The following is a 16,072-nucleotide window of genomic DNA, read 5'->3' as shown; positions in this document are numbered from 1 at the left end:
CTTATAAATGAACCGTACTTTCACTTTTCCACAAAACGATAGATTTTGATCGATTTGTTTAGGATCATTTGTGATAGAATTGAAGTGCCTTTCATATTGCATGTATTTTGTTTACACTGTAACATACATTCTGTAGACTTCCATCAAGGATGAGTGATGACAAAATAGCTTTTTGAGTATTTCTGGATTTTATGTAGAAGAAAGTCACAAGTGTGAAGTCACCCTCAGGAAAGTTGTTTGAAAGGAAAGTGAAGACGTAAGTACTATAATATTACTTGCCTGAAATATATGAGTGCTGTTCAAAAGAGAAAGCCAGTAGGGGTAACGAGCCTGTATCTTCTTACCTGGAGGCCCCAGTTTAGTTTCTGGCTATCTCGGAGATTTTTACATGAATATCAGGGATAAGTTAGAGTTCCACTCAGCCTACGTGAGAACAGTTGTATAACTATATGATGACAAGATTGTGGCCTTGGCTAGAAAGCCAAGAATAACTGCTAATAGGATTAATCGCACTGACCATGCCTCACCTCATAATCTGAGGCTTTCAGGCTGAATAACGGTTGCTTGGTTGATCCATGCTGGTCAGAGCTGTAGCACCATAGGGTTTCAACGAAGCTCTGTTAGTGGCTAACATTATAATTTCTCATATTCAGTGTACAAGCTCCTGAGCAAGAACAATACTCTATAATCAGTTAGGAGCTAACATTATTGTCTCCAGATACGGTGTACATTCCAAGGTGTGGGAACTTAGTACTTTTTTATACTTCAGTTAATTATCTGTCAAATTCAGTATATAAGAACTAACGAAGAGTATTCCCTCACAGATTCTGTGTGCAAGCCAGTGTGGAAGAATTCAGTACAACGATGATGCTCTGTACTATTGTCTCTCTGAGTGTACAAGCCCCTGTGGAGGAACTAATTACTTTATGAGGCCTTTAGCCGCTAACCCTGTTGTCTCTTACTCAGAGTGCAAGCACTATGAAAGAACTGAGAACTATATGATGTTGTTCCTTTAACAGCTAACCCTTTTATCTATCAGAATATGAGTGCAAGCCACTGTGGAAAAATTACTTTCGTGATCCACTGTTTGTGGGTAACATTATTGCCTGTGAGATTCAGACTGCAAGCCACAGTGAAAGAACTGAGTAGTTCCTTTATCCTCAGTTAGCAGCTAACACTATTCTCTGTCACATTCAGTGTAATAGGCAGTCTGGAAGAACTAAGTACTGTCTGATGCTTTGTGAACAGTTAACACTATTGTCTCCCAGATTCAGTTCTCATTGGAAGATCTAAGCACTTCAGTAATCCTCAGTCGGTAGCTAACTCTATTGTTTCTCAGTTTCAGTATGCTAGTCTCTGTGAAAGAACTATATACTTCTACTAGCAAGATACCCGTGCTTCGCTACGGTATTATACTGAAATTTATAATTGAATGCTTATTGTTTTAGATATATAATCCATCAAAATTCGCGCTCTGACTCGTTTTCTAATAGATTACGGCAAGTTTCCTCCCATTTTTCAACCTTTCTTTCCAGCAATCGATTTCGTACTTCCCGGGCTAGGTCCAGGCATTCCACCCGGTCAGTTGGGTCCCTAAGTCTTTGCCATCTTTTCCTATAAGCATTTTTAATATGGATCAAATCCTTGAGGAGATCCAGCGTGGTGTCGTCTTGGGTGCCTTGGCGGTACTGAACCCGCGTTCGGACTGCATTCTTAACATTACCCACCCAGGGATCTCCTTTAAAAATAAGGAATCGCGTATTTTTTTTGTTTTTGGAAAATCCAATTAATGGCTGTTGAACAGGAGTGACAAATTGGGGTGAATTTTTTGAAAGACTATATCTACAGAATATCTGACCCGTCCAGGCAAGTGTGCTGGATTTCTGGCGATACGAATGACATACTTCCGTACATTATTGACCTTATTATAGAGGTGAACAATCTGACGGTCAATCTCATTCCTATCGTTTATTTCAAATGTGTTTAAATTTTTATTTATATGCCAGGAGAATCTACTGTAATCTAACAACGTTCTTCGAAGGAAAAGATGGCTGTTGAAAACGAATCCCGGAAAGATTAAAAATGATCGGTTTATGATCAGAATAAGTACATCAAAAATATACAGCCTGTTTCCAGTCATTCGACAGGGTCAGGAATGGAATGAATGAAGCCCCATCTAGCGGCGACAATAGGAATTGTGCCGGCTGCCGAAGCACTCCTCTGGGGCAATGATCGATGAATGACAAATGAAATGAAATATTGGACAGTGTTGCTGGAATGAATGATGACAGGGAGTCTCCGGAGAAAACCCTGTCCCACCTCCGTTTTGTCCAGCACGAATGTCACATGGAGTGACCGGGATTTGAACCACGGAACCCAGCTGTGAGAGGCCGGCGCGCTGCTGCCTGAGCAACGGAGGCTCATTACGAACAGTAAAATCAATTGGTCTCGCCTCTTTTACACCCCAGCGACGTTAAGTTTATTTAGCCCCCCCTAAAAAAATTAAAAGAAGGCGTGTTTCTTTGTGTTTAAAGGAGATTCCAAACACCAATGTTCACGTCAGTTACCTCCAGTTTTGAGATATAAGTATCCCCATAAAAATAATTCACATTTTTTTCACTTCCTTTCGCATTTCCCCCCCCCCGCCCCCCCAAGTGAATTTTCCGTCAAGAAATACTTGTTTCTTTAATAGTAAAGGATTTTCTAAATACCAATTATCAAGACTCTAACTTTTTCAGTTTTTGATTTATGTGTCCTCATGAAAGGAATTCAACTCCTTTTCACTCCCGCCCACCAAGATGGTTTCCCCCCCAAAACGTTTTTTTCTTTGCTTTTAAAGGAGATCCAAATACAAATGTTCACGTCTGTAACAACTTTACTTTTTATTAGATGTATGTATTCTAAACCGGTCTAGAAAGCCAAGAATAACGGCCAAGAGAATTTGGTGTGCTGACCACACGACACCTCATAATCTGCAGGCCTTCGGGCTGAGCAGCGGTCGCTTGGTAGGCCAAGGCCCTTCAGGGGCTGTAGTGCCATACAGTTTGTGGGTTATGTATTCTAATACAATTAAGTCAATTAATTTTTCAATTCTTTCACCCTCCCCCTCTCATTGGATTCCAAACATCAAATTTTACGTCTGTAACATCTTCATTTTTGAGATATCAGTAGCCTAATTAAAAGAATTCAACACAATTTTCAGTCACTTCGACCCAAGTGGTATTTCCGAAAACTAAAAATACACGTTTCTTTATTTTTAATGGAGATAAAAAATACCATTTTTCACTTCTGTAACATGTTAAGTTTTTTTAGGTATACTGTAGAAATTCTCATTTTAAAATTTCACCCCTTTTAGTTCCCCTTAAGTGGAATTTCCAAAAACAAATCACCTATGTTTTTTTTACATTTACAGGAGATTCCAAATACCCATTTTTTACGTCTGTAACATTTTACGTTTCTCAGATATTCTGTAGATATAGTCTTTCAAAAAATTCACCCCAATTTGTCACTCCTGTTTAACCGCCATTAATTGGATTTTCCAAAAACAAAAAAAATATGTGATTCTTTATTTTTAAAGGAGATCCCGTATACAAATTTTCAGTTCTGTAATATCTTCACTTTCTGAGATATATGTATCCTCATTAAAGGCATTCAACCCATTATTCACCCTTTTACACACCTCCTACTGGGGTTTACAGAAAACAAAAAAATACGTGTTCCTTTACTTTTAAAGGACATTCTAAATACCAATTTTTACATCTGTAAACTTTTGAAGTTTTAAGATGTAGACACACTCATTTTAAAAATTCACCCCCCCCCCCCTTTTCACCCCCCATTATTTGGATTTTCCAAGAACGAAAAAATACCTGTTTCTTTATTTTCAAGGTAGACCCCAAATACCAATTTTCAGGTCTGTAATATCTTCAGGTTCTGAAATATAAGTAGCTTCATTAAAGGCATTCAACCACTTTTTCACCCTTTTCCATCCTTCCTATTGGGATTTTCCGAAAACAAAAAATACATGTTTCTTTATTTTTAAAGGAGATCTCAAACACCAATTTTCAGGTCTGTAATATCTTCAGTTTCTGAGATATAAGTATCCTCATTAAGGGCATTCAACCCCTTTTTCACCCCTTTTCACCCCTCCTATTGGGATTTTCCGAAAACAAAAAAATACGTGTTTCTTTATTTTTAATGAAGATTCTAAATACCAATTTTTACATCTGTAAACTCTGAAAGTTTTGAGATATAGATACACTTCTTTTAAAAATTCACCCCCATTTTCACCCTCCCATTAATTGGATTTTCCAAAAACAAAAAATACGTATTTCTTTATTTTTAAAAGAGATCAAAAGTACCAATTTTCAGGTCTGTAATGTCTTCAGTTTCTGAGATATAAGTACCGGTATCCTGATTAAAGGCATTCAACAACTTTTTCACCCTTTTTCACCCTTTTTCACCCTTTATCACCCCTCCTATTGGGATTTTCTGAAAACAAAAAAATATGTGTTTCCTTATTTTTAAAGAAGATTCTAAATACCAATTTTTACATCTGTTAACTTTTAAAGTTTTGAGATACAGATACACTCATTTTAAAACTTCACCCCCCTTTTCACCCCCTTAGCAACGGAATATCCAAAAATCCTCTCTTAGCGAGCACCTACATCTCAATATGAATATATCCCCAAAATTTCATTTCTTTTTGTCCAGTAGTTTTGGCTGATGCTCTATTAGCACCTAACACTTTTTGTCTTTCAGATTTAGTGTGCAAGCCACTGTAGAAGTACTAAGTACTTCTGTGATCCTCAGTAAGCAGTTAAAACTTTGTCTCTGAGATTCTAAATGCAAGCAACTGTGGAAGAACTGAGTGATTCCATGATGCTCTATTAGCTGTTAACGCTGTTGTCTCTCAGATTCAGTGTGCAAGCCACTGTGAATTGTTTTTCATATTTTGAATTTAAGTCACTATGGAACAACTTTGTTCTTCAGTGATAGTCAATTGTCAGCTAACGCTGTTGCCTCTCAAATGCAGAGCGCAAACCACTGTGGAAGAACTAATCCCTTCAATGATCCTCTTTCAGCAGCTGAGACTATTGTTTGTTAGATTCAGTACTGTGGATGAACTAAGTACTTTATAAGAGAGATAAGTAAGCAATAAGTGCCATTATGAGGTTGCTGATGTTCCTTCTTGTTTAAAGGGCTAACATCTAAGGTCATCGGCCATTATGAGGGACCGTTGACCTGGATATTGAACCCCTTTAGACAACATGCATCAGTGATTCAGGATTGTGCTTTGGAAGCAGTCCCTTGGTCAGTAATATTGTTTCTGGGAAGGTGAGGCATTGCGGGTCGGATCCAATGATTGTTTTAAATTCATATTCACTTTTCATCATCATGTTTTGAATTCTGGTCCATGGATGAATTTTGTACTTTTAAATTGTCATTGCATTTCGTCTCGGGTTCATGGTATTCCTCAAGTTGCAGTACTAATTGAAGGTAGCGTAAACTCACGGTGTTCTAAACATTATGGTACTACTCACAGGTATTGTATGTCGTACAGGTAACGCAGACCGCAGCAAGTAACATCAGTACCCAAACTAAGCTGTATGTATACCAAGCAGTTGTTATTCCAACTCTACTCTATGGTTGTGAAACTTGGGTTACATACAGAAGGCACTTACTATCCCTGGAAAAATACCATCAACACTGCATTAGGAGATTCCCAGGAATTAATTAATTCATTAAATAATTAATGGCGTATGGCCTCCGGAGAGCCCATAGTAGACGGCCTATTAGGCGACCTGCATGTCTGTGAAGATGAGGGGCCTACCTAGGATGATTTCTAATGTTGGATACGCCACACACACCCAGCCCCTGAGCCATTGGAATTAACCAATTAAGGTTAAAATCCCCTACCCGGCCAGGAATCAAACCCAGGACCCTCTGAACCGAAGGCCAGTACGTTGACTATTCAGCCAACAAGTTGCACAATCATAGGAATAAAATAGCAAGACAGACGCACTAACATAAGCGTTTTGGAAGCTAATACAACCAACATTGAGGCTCTCATAATAAAACACCAGCTGCAATGGACAGGTCATGTAATTCGCATGCCTGAGTCACGTCTCCCAAAACTAATCATGTACTGTCAGTTGAAAGACAGACAGAGAAAGCAGGGTGGGCAACAAAAGCGCTATAAAGACGTTCTGAAGGCAAATCTAAAGAAATGTCAAATTGACCCTGAAAATTGGGAGGTTGTGGCATCCACTCGTCCAGAATGGCGTAGCATCGTCCACCAAGGGCATCTATCCTTTGAACTACATCGGAGGAAACTCTTGGCTGACAATAACACCGAACACTATTGTCTCTCAGATTCAGAACTCTGTGGAAGAACTAAGTCCTTCCATGATCCTCTGTTAGCAGGTAAGTACTATCTCTACTATCTCTACAGATTTATTAATAGAATGATAAATAAAGTGAAAAATGAACCTAAAACAACTTTAATTAAAGAGAGAAAAGAGAAAAAGAAATTCATAGTTCTAACTTTTCGAAATAAGCACTCTTATCAACTGGCTAAAATTTTCAGAAAAAAGAACATCAGTGTCACATACAAAACGGATAATAATACTAATAAGATAATTTTCAATTCAGATAAAATAGAGAATAAATGTATATTTAATAAATCAGGAATTTACAAATTAACATGCCAAACATGTAAACAACGATACATAGGACAGTCCGGAAGAAGTTTGGCTATAAGGTACAAAGAACACGTTAATGCGGTCAAACATAAAAGATATTCGGCAATGGGAGAACATATGGTTGAAATGAATCATAAATTTACAGACATTTCCAATGACATGAAATTATTACATTCGACCAAAAAGGGAAAACTAATGAATGTTTTGGAAAATTTAGAAATTTACCTTACACAAAAATGTAATTCTGAATCAAGTTTAAATGAGAAAAGTACAGAAGATAACCCACTGTTTAGGCTAGCATATAATCATTTAAGGAACAAAAAGAAGAAGAAAAGAAGAAAAACTTGAAGATCATAAATTTGTATAGTGTTTCTCATTCAGTTCAACCAAAATTGTATGTATTGATCATTTTTATAATATTTCATAAGTTCTCTTTACTCTTTGACATGATGTATTGGGACACAATACTCCTTCAAATTGTAAAACAAAAGATTGTGTCATATTATGTTATTCTTTGATCTAACCACTGATGAAGGGAATGGTTGAGATTTCCCGAAACATGTATGGTTTAATAAGTAATGTTTCTTCCATTTAATGAGTGTATTGATCAAGGCGGATTTAAATAAACTATTATAAATAGTTATATTGTACATTCACTGTTAGCAGGTAACACTATTGTCTCTCAGATTCAGAATACATGCCATTGTGGATGAATCAAATACTTCAATCATCCTTTGTTCAGCTAACACTATTGTCTCTCAGAATCAGTTTGGAAGGCACTGTGGAAGAACTGAGTACTTCATGATGCTTTGTTTGCAGCTAACACTATTGTCTCTCTGATTCAGAACTCTGTGGAGGAAATGAGTACTTCCATCATCCTCACTTAGCGGCTAAAAGTATTGTGTCTCTGTTTCAGGGTGCAAGCCACTGTGAAGGAACTATGTACATCTGTGTTGGATGTTCTGTTAGTTGTTAAAAACTGTTTTCTCTGAGATTCAGAATGCAAGTCACTCTTGAAGAACTTAGTACTTCCATGATCCTCAGTTAGCAGATAACATTACAGTAGAACCTCTGTTAACCAGTACAAAGGGGGGAAGAAGGTTTGGGCTAATTAGAATTTTGGATAATAATTGAAATGTCATTTTTAGTTAAGAATCCTTTTTTGAAGGTTCAGATGAAAATAAATGAAGGCTATAGGCTACATATATGATACATTGTTGACAAAATAATTTTAAGACTAGAAACCCAAATTACTCAACGGTATTTACAAAAAAGCGATGTTCAATGCTGCATGTACTGTAAATATACAATAGGCCCTACTATTTTTTTCTGAAAAGGTCTTCTATTTTCTTTTGTTATTTCTTTTCCCATCGTTTGCTAGCCGCTATGTCATATCACCGTTTCATTAGCAGAATGTCAGAAGGCTTTGCTTCATCACATCTTTCAACAAATCTTAATACTACGTGAAAATAAAATAAAAATCTTTGTGAGAAAAGTCGTATTCTATGCAGCCAAATTTTACCAATCCATACTGTATTTAAAACTCTTACCTTGTAGGTATTGAATATATCATTTGCGGTGTCATTGCTGGTGTTTTCAGCTATGTCACCTTGGTTATGAGGGTGTTTAGGGGTTGTAGTAAGGATGTAAAGGAGAGGGCATATAAGTCTCTGGTAAGACCCCAACTAGAGTATGGTTCCAGTGTATGGGACCCTCACCAGGATTACCTGATTCAAGAATGGGAAAAAATCCAAAGAAAAGCAGCTCGATTTGTTCTGGGTGATTTCCGACAAAAGAGTAGCGTTACAAAAATGTTGCAAAGTTTGGGTTGGGAAGAATTGAGAGAAAGAAGAAGAGCTGCTCGACTAAGTGGTATGGATGTATGGCTTTTCAGGCGTTTGCTCTATTAACCAGCATTTCGTCTTAGGTCTGACACTAGACTCATCAGAGTGGGATGTGTCAGACCCTACCCACTGATGCTGGGGTGTATGCGAGTCTAGTGTCAGACCTAAGACGAAATGCTGGTTAATAGATCAAACGCCTGAAAAGCCATACATCCAATTTTTGATCTGATTTTTGATATGCTCTATTGGTGGAAAAATATCTAATTCCCTTCATGGGAATTTAGTATTACCATAAGTGGTATGTTCCGAGCTGTCAGCGGAGAGGTGGCGTGGAATGATATTAGTAAACGAATAAGTTTGAGTGGCGTTTATAAAAGTAGGAAAGATCACAATATGAAGATAAAGTTGGAATTCAAGAGGACAAACTGGGGCAAATATTCATTTATAGGAAGGGGAGTTAGGGATTGGAATAACTTACCAAGGGAGACGTTCAATAAATTTCCAATTTCTTTGAAATCATTTAGGAAAAGGCTAGGAAAGCAACAGATAGGGAATCTGCCACCTGGGCGACTGCCCTAAATGCAGATCAGTATTGATTGATTGATTGATTGATTGATTGATTGATTGATTGCCGTCTGTTGCACTGTTGCCATGTGATTCATGGAGTACCATGTCAGAAATGTCTGGGTCATCAAAATTAAGTTCCAAGAGTCATCACTAGGGCCCGGATGTTGATGACATGTCATCTTTTCACTGCGCTGTCTAAAACAATGCTGAAGCACATATAAACTCCGGCCGGGCTACCCGTCTTCAAATATTTCATTTTTATTTTGCATCTTTTTGCATTTTTTGCTATTTTTCCATTTTAAGAGCATTTTTTTTAAGTTTGGTAAATTTTTTGGGTCATGTTTTCGAGAAATCGGCCTTTTAAGGTCATTCTTTTCTGATTTAGTCATGTCACAGCTTTATACGAGGGAGTTACGTCTCTCACAGTTAAGAACAAGCTAGTAGCTGATACGAGATAATTTAAAATATTGAAATAAAATATTTCAGTATTGCTATTAGTAGTAAAATATATATCTTGGATGCAGAAGGTTATGCTGGTAGGTATATTACAGATACTCTCGTTTTTGTCACAAACCAGTTATTAGCGGAATGGAATGTTACCTGCTCTATTGACCAATGTCAGCTGTGGCGGAGTAGAAAGGGGAAGGGGTGAATATTCATGTCTCAGTTCTGCATAGTTTAGGATGAGAGATAATAGTTCATTGCCGCTTTCAAAATGCCTAAAATAAAAGCGAGAGAGAGAGAGAGAGAGAGAGTGTGCGCGCGCGCGCGCGCATGCAGTTAAAACAAGTAGTATCTGAATTTGGTGACAATGTGTTTTCTACCGATGGAAGCATGTTGTTTTGCAAACTGTGTGGAACTAAAATAGCGGCTGAAAGATGATTTTACTGTAACGTAACATATCGGTCGCAATAAACACATTTGTGCTCTTCAGCGTGTTTCAAATAAACCTGCAACTCAGCGGTTACTGCCTTCAGTTGCTTGGACTTCTGGCAAGTCCTCACAGTTCAGTAAAGAACTGTGTGATGTATTTGTATCTGCAAACATTCCGCTGTATAAATTCAACAGCCCGAAATTACGTGGATTTTTGGAAACATATCAATCAAGAAGTACCAGATGAATCAACTTCAAGGGTTATGAACTTCATGTTGTTGGTCCGTATTGAACTGAGATAACATATAAATTATAAACAGGAGAGGTTTCCACCTATTCAATACATAGTTATATTTAGAATGTTATTTACATTACATGGGACTAGTTTCAACCCTACACGGGGTCATCATCAGCCATATTTAAACATACACAATATATGATGAAATCCTAAAACATGTTTCTAACCAGTAAGAACCTTATAAATATATAATTTACAATAAGATGTGCGGTTGAAATAGGCAAGCTGCTATGGCGCTCAAAGTGTTGCAAATTAAAGTGAAATATTGCAAGTGACATACGTGAGCAATATATAATACAAGTACAGTAAACACGCTAAAACGTCTGGGTGTAAAAGTACAAATTAGATGTTCTGTATTGTAGGCCAATTTGACTTTAGACACATGGTGTATCAGATGGAATTCAGTAGGTCCTGGTTATACATAACGGTTGTGGACCGAGTGCTTTGGTACTAAGAATGAACACAATATAACATGACACATATAATAAAAGTATACAAGTATGTACAGTGTTTGAGTAACAAATGTGTAGATGATACTCTCTAGAAGAATCCATGAAGAGTTGATTTATACACTGTATCAGCTTAAGCAGAAAATAGATACAGGGTGTATTAAGTAACCAAGCTATGTTGATAGGGCTGCATGGTCGATTGTTGGGATTGTGCAGACTGAATATGAAGTATTAAAATTCTTCTTGAGAAGAAAGTAGACATTGCGTGTGGTGATATTGATGGGTGGAACTCTCAGTTCATAGCGGAAACCAAATTGGACCTATTAAAATTGAGAAAATCCAGTAAAATGCAAACTACGCGGAAGGAAGAATAGATTAAAACAAAGCGAATGGACACTCACCTCGCGCGGCGTTGTGTGCAGCTTAGCTGGTAGTGTGCGACTGGTGGCGGATGGAGAGATATGGGAGGGGTGGGAGGGGAGGGGCAGGCGCAAGCGGGTTGGGTAGAGTGGAGGTGGCTTGGGAGGTGAAAAGGGAGGAGGCAGGGGGGGGGGGGGGAGATTTAAGGCGGAGCTGAAGGGTGTGGGAGAAAGGGTAATTGTTTTGGAAATGTACCTTTAATTAAACTTAAGAATAAATTCTGGTTGGCTGAATTATTGTTTCTGAGAAAAGATATAAATAAGTCAAAAAGGATGTTGGGTTTCTCTGAGATTTCATTAAATTTTAATTGGCATTAAAATATTGGTCTAGGTGTATGTAGTAATTTTCCATTATCTTGAGTAAAGAACCCTTATTTGCTAATTCAAGAATGTCCATGACTTGTTCGATATTGGTGAAATTATGGTTATAATCTTGCATGTGTTGGCCGATAGCTGAAAACTTATTGTATTTTATTGCGTTAGTGTGCTCATGGTATCTTATATTGAAGTTTCTTCCGGTCTGCCCAATGTAGTATAACGAGGACCTACTGAATTCCATCTGATACACCATGTGTCTAAAATCAAATTGACCTACAACACAGAACATCTGATTTGTATTTTTACACCCAGAATTTTTTGCGTGTTTACTGTACTTGTATTATACATTGCTCACCTTTGTCACTTGCAATATTTCACTTTCATTTGCAACACTTTGAGCGCCATAGCACATTGCCTATTTCAACCACACATCTTATTGTAAATTATATATTCATAAGGTTCTTACTGGTTAGAAACATGTTTTAGGATTTCGTCATATATTGTGTATGTTTAAATATGGTTGATGATGACCCCGTGTAGGGTTGAAACTAGTCCCATGTAATGTAAATAACATTCTAAATATAACTACGTATTGAATAGGTGGAAACCTCTCCTGTTTATAATTTATATGAATCAACTTTACTTAAGAATTATTTGCCGCAGTGTTATGAAGACACATTAAACAAAATAAGATCTGAAACTCGTGGGAAGAAAATATGGGTGTCAATCGACAAAACTTCAGATGCTATGGGGAGTTATATAGCCAATCGGAACTTTAGAAGTGCATACACCAGGTGAAATATTTTTATTGACTACCGAAGTGTTAGAAAAGACCAATTATTACACCATATCGAATCTGTTTGATGGTGCTATGTTTCTCCTGTGGCCTGAGGGCATCAAACATGACGATGTACTTTTATTTTTAACCGATGCTGCATCGTATATGGTACGAGCAGCTAATTCATTGAAGGCACTCTGTTCTAAAATGGTCCATGTTACATGCCTTGCCCATGGACGGCACAGAGTTTGTGAAGAAGTAAGGGCTCTTTACCCCAGTGTAGACAGGCTTATAGCGAACGTTAAGAAAGTTTTCTTAAAAGCACCCTCGTGAGTCGCACGTTTCAGAGCTGAAGCTCCAGACATTGCATTACCTCCACAACCTATCATAACACGCTGGGGCACGTGGTTAAACGTGTATATGTATTATTGCGAAAACTTCAAGTTAGTGAAGGAAATAGTGCAGAGTTTTGACAGTGAAGAAGCTGCAGTAATAAAAATTGCCCAGATAGCATATCTCAACCAAACATTGAAGGTGGTTTGACATTCATTAAATCAACTTTCGCCTTATTGACGGAAACAATCATATTGTTGGAGAAAACAGGCGAAGAAATGGTTGATTCCATTTCCTTAATCAATCAGGTGGAAACTAGTCATAGCAACAATCGTGGTGAAATTGCTGCGGATATTGCATCAAAACTGAAAAAAGTGCTGGACAAAAACACCAGGTATAAAACATTATGCAAAATCTCAGACATTCTTTCTGGTGAGAACTACTGCAAGGATGGGATTGAGGAGGATTTAGCAGCAAACGACCTTCCTCAGTTCAAGTATGCTCCGATCAAATCAGTTGATGTTGAACGGAGCTTTTCGAGATTAAAAAAACTTGTTGGCTGGTAACCGCAGATCATTACATTTGACAACATCAGAATATAAATGATATGAGTAAAGAAGTGGAATCAGAGGTAAGGCTTTTTTCAGATGATGTTATTCTGTATAGAGCAATGTTACAAGATTGTGAGCAACTGCAACGTGACCTCGATAATGTTGTGAGATGAACAGCAGGCAATGGAATGTGATAAACGGGGTTAAAAGTCAGGTTGTGAGTTTCACAAATAGGAAAAGTCCTCTCAGTTTTAATTACTGCATTGATGGGGTGAAAGTTCCTGTTGGGGATCATTGTAAGTATCTAGGTGTTAATATAAGGAAAGAACTTCATTGGGGTAATCACATAAATGGGATTGTAAATAAAGGGTACAGATCTCTGCACATGGTTATGAGAGTGTTTACGGGTTGTAGTAAGGATGTAAAGAAGAGGGCATATAAGTCGCTGGTAAGACCCCAACTAGAGTATGGTTCCAGTGTATGGGACCCTCACCAGGATTACGTGATTCAAGAACTGAAAAGCAGCTCGATTTGTTCTGGGTAATTTCCAACAAAAGAGCAGTGTTACAAAAATATTGCAAAGTTTGGGCTGGGAAGACTTGGGAGAAAGAAGATGAGCTCCCTGACTAAGTGGTATGTTGCAGGTTATAATATAAGAATATAATAATTTGTGTCATAAGTGGTATGTTCCGAGCTGTCAGTGGAGAGATGGCGTGGAATGACATTAGTAGACAAATAAGTTTGAGTGGCGTCTTTCAAAGTAGGAAAGATCACAATATGAAGATAAGTTCGAATCCCTGCCACCTGGGCGACTGCCCTAAATGCAGATCAGGGTGTCGGTCGGTTGGTTGGTTGGTTGGACTAAAGCGAACATAAACCTTTTGTTAAGTGCTAGAAATCTATTTTGATTGACTTTTCAGTTTGAGCTTAAGATGGCATTTTTGTAATATTGGTGAGTTTCATATTATAAGATCATTTTCTCCATTTTAAAGTGCACTTTTCGAATTTTTAGATCATATATTAAAGTCGTTTTCAAACATTTTAAGGGCATTTTTTAAACGTTTTTACGGCATCAACATCTGGGCCCTAGTCATCATCATTTATCTACTCACTTATTTCACCTTTGTTGATCTCTTTACATCCTGGTATTTGTACTTCTAGCAATTACCTGCGGCTTCGCTCGCGTGGATTTCATAATTTGATCAAAGTAATCGTTCCTCAGCATTGTCCTAAAACATTATCTGAAAGTTCCTAAAGTATAAAACCTCACCCAAAATTTGCATTTCATTTACCCCAGAAATTCTTTGTAAACCATGTTTGTGGTATTACATTTTGGGGCTAAGATAACCGTGCGACATAGAACTGTAAATGTGAGAAAAAGTCTTCTGTCAAGTCGAAAAAATAAATACATGTATCTTTATTTTTAAAGGAGATTCCAAAGACCTATTAATAATACTTTATTAACAGTAATACCATTTTACATAACAGTAGAGAAGAATAAACAAAACCAAACACACCAAAGGAAAGTTCAATGGAGTAAAAGTAGAAAAATATGTACAGATATATACACAGGTTATATTAAAAGTAATCACAGGAAAGTAATAGTCAATTCTGGAGATTATGTAAGTGATTTCTAAATTTTGACAATGAGCAGTTAAATATATCAATATCCACTTTGTTCACTTGGCCCATTGAATGCGTAGTTAGTTCTATGCCAATTTGTAGACAATGTATTCTTGAACCTTGTGCGTCTGTCTGGTACATGCAAGGAGTTGTGGACAATTCACCAAGGAATGAAGCAATTTAAAAATGAAGAGTGTATCCAATAATTCACGGCGTTGTGACAGGCAATGCAGATTTAAGGACTGTTGTAGGGATGTATAATCAACATTATCATATGAGAATCCTGCTCTAAATGAATATAAACGAAGAAATTTATGTTGTACTGAATCTAATCTATGGATAGAGGTCTGATGAGAAGGGTTCCAAACAGGTGTACAGTATTCTGGTATAGGGCGTACCATAGACACATACAGCAATCGATAGGTAGCTAAGTTTGAAAATTCTCTAGAATATCTAGTAATGCAACCCAATCTTTGAAATGCATTCTTACAATTATTTTCTTACAAATATATATCTGTGTCGGTGCGACGTAAAGCCAATAGCAACAAAACATATTTCAACTCCTTATTTACTTTTTTTCAACCCCACACCCCTTACTTCAATTTTCCAAAAAGAACCAAATCTAAAACAGCAAATATCCATTAAAATATTTTAAGGAATTAATGAGGGTTGAAGGGCTGAAAACAAACAACGCACTCTGTTAAGAGATTTATTGCCCCATGCTGTTAAATACATAGTAGCTATTGCTGGACAGCAACAAGCTGGCAGGCTGGCTCATACGCCTTTGCGTATGTCGAACGACATGCTATATTCAAAGGGAGGTTTCGTTCATAACCAAGGTGTATCGACCATTCACACTTAACAGTCATGCAAGAGTATACTTCTTACTATATGTTACAAGAAGAAAAAAATGGACAAAAAAGCATACTTTGGTCCATACGCCTCTGGTATTCTAAGCACATCATTTATATTTTGGGGAAAATTATACAGTTGCCTCTCTTTTAGGTGTTCTTTCCGCATTTACAAACGCATGGCCAAAGAATGATGACCAAATGAACACTCACCTTCTGCTGCGTGAAAATCAAGAACCACATACCGTTCCTGAACCAGTAAATGCCCATGCTTGCCTGAAACAAAGGAGGTTGATGAAGAGTTTTGGCGACGTATGTCTTGTTGCTGCTAGTCATACTTGTCATACCAATTCTGCTTAGGTATGCATGTAGTGTTCATTTAACATTGCAGGCCAGAAAGGAGGAGAGCCGCTCTCTCTTTCCATGCACAGGCTCCCGTTGGATACCCTTCTTCGTGATTATTTAGA

At 37.5% G+C, this 16,072-nt stretch overlaps 1 protein-coding gene across 3 annotated transcripts in view; it reads left to right on the top strand.

The window, feature by feature from the left end:
- The window catches only part of LOC136862994 (uncharacterized), a 319,777-nt gene that overhangs the window by 159,232 nt on the left and 144,473 nt on the right, over positions 1-16,072 (top strand). The window lies entirely within an intron of this gene.

The sequence above is a fragment of the Anabrus simplex genome, chromosome 2 (assembly GCF_040414725.1).
Source record: "Anabrus simplex isolate iqAnaSimp1 chromosome 2, ASM4041472v1, whole genome shotgun sequence".
In the NCBI taxonomy this organism is placed as follows: domain Eukaryota; kingdom Metazoa; phylum Arthropoda; class Insecta; order Orthoptera; family Tettigoniidae; genus Anabrus; species Anabrus simplex.
Note: the sequence above shows the minus strand (reverse complement) of the source record. Positions and strands in the feature narration are given on the sequence as shown.